Source organism: Psammomys obesus, unplaced genomic scaffold (genome assembly GCF_907164565.1).
Source record: "Psammomys obesus unplaced genomic scaffold, mPsaObe1.curated_primary_1811, whole genome shotgun sequence".
Classification (NCBI taxonomy): domain Eukaryota; kingdom Metazoa; phylum Chordata; class Mammalia; order Rodentia; family Muridae; genus Psammomys; species Psammomys obesus.
In genome coordinates, this window is record NW_026589646.1 from 107,275 (window position 1) to 109,287 (window position 2,013).

Here is a 2,013-nt window from a genome sequence, read left to right on the forward strand (position 1 = left end):
CAGATCAGGTGATATTTGAAACATTTGACAGTAGACATTTGTGTAAAATTGACTTCTGGTCACATCTGCTTATAAAAAAATCAGGCTTGGTGGGTCAGGAGGCATCAGACACTAAGGCATAGCCAACAATATGGTGGCCTTTCTGAAGGAAAGAGCTTCCATCTGTGTAGAACATAAGGTCAGAAGTAGGCAAATAACCTTCTGTATGTGTGTAGGGTGAGGCATAAGACATCTAGGGTTTCAATGCATAAGTGAAAGGTATTGGGAAAGAGTAGAGTGGAAAGGTTTAGTGGTGGACAGATCTGAAAGGAGAGAAAAGTGTTTTCAATGAGAGTTTTGCAGAAACAGGGTGTAGGAAAGCAGAGAATAGAGTCTTTTATAGGTGAGAAGAGGGCTATGGGAGTACATAGTCAGTGGAATTCCCAAGATTAGTTTGTTAGATTCAGTGATGAGCAGAGAAGCCATGGCAAAGGATGCCATGTTTTCTACCATGATAACAGACTAAACCTCTGAAACTGTAAACCAGCTCGAACTAAACATTTTTCTTTATAAGAACTGCTGTGGCATGGAAGTTTTTTTCATAGGAATAAAACCAAAACTAAGATAAATTTTCAGCCAATATGAGGGTATTGAAGGGAGAGGAGGTGGCCCTGAGAAGGTCTTTTGATAGGAGGGTCTTAATGATTGGGTTCATTATGCAGAAAATAGATAGTGGCAGAGAACATTGTGGTCTGGAAATACAGATAAAACAGAAGGTGAATTCTGATAGTAATGGTTTTATGGTATGAGATCAAAATGGGGGAGTTGGTGTTCCACACATTGGTTTTGATAATGAAAGGGGGTAACAGAAAAGGTATGTGAGAGAATGAGGCAGGTTAAGAGCTGGCTGTTGTAGTCTCTTTGGTAGCAGGAGACAGTAGAGGTACAGAGGTGTCTGTTGCAAAATTCCTAGAGTATAAAGTAAAAGTTGTGCCCGATTTGGAGTCTTGGCCAAGGAAGGGAACTGGACACAAGGAGATAAGGAGGAACAACTGGGAGAAGATAAGGCTGTTGAAAGCACAGGCCAGGAAAAGTATCTGGAGATTTAGGAAAGCAAGTTGGAGAAGCCAGGATGGGGCTTTTGTGAGCTGCATATGAGCACTGATTCCTTCCCACTGTGCAAGGATTTAAAAAGAAATGCTAGCAGAAGGCAAAGGAGGGGGTATATCAGCAGAGTCAAAGGCAGGGTATTTGGATTCAGGGCTAGAGAGAGCAGAGGCAACTGGCAGAAGTTTTGATGAGTAATAGGATGTGAGATGGAAAATAGGAAGTATAAAAGGAAGGCTTCGCGTGAACGTAGGAGAAGGTGGAGACATAGGTATTGGAGGAGGACCTTGTGCACCATGTTTTCAGATGTTGACTTCAGTGCTCTGAGAAGGAATGCTCCCCAGTTATCTCTGATTGGTTAATAAAGATGCTGAAGCTGTGACTGGGCAGAGGAGAGGTAGATTGGGCTTAGGTTCTGGGGCTTTAGAAGCAGGAGAGAAAGGAGTTGCCATGGTGCATGATGGACGATGAGCACATGGCCATGAGGACAGACTGATGCAACAGAAGCAACCCAGACAGGACAACTTATTGGCAAGTAACTTGGGTTGTGTAGCTGGGAGATAACAAAATAGCTTAAAGGGTTGGTACCTACTCAATGTCAGTGTTTTAGGTTTATAAAATAAATCATAGTCCTTCTATGTCACTTCTATTGGGAGCTAACCTAGTTAAAGAAAAAAAAAAGTTTCTTTATTAATTCCATGTTACACATAAGGATCTCTCTCCAGCTGCATATGCATTCACAAGAATTGTACAAGTCTCCATTAGTGGCATTGGGATTAAAGAAGTTGTTAGGTGTCCATCTATTTGATTAGCTAAGGGGTATAATGGCTAATCTTGAGTGAGATGCACAAATCTAGAGGAATTAATGTAAAATGTGAGTTTGAGTCACTTGAGGTTGTCAAGGGAAGAGAAGGGAAGGGAAGCAGT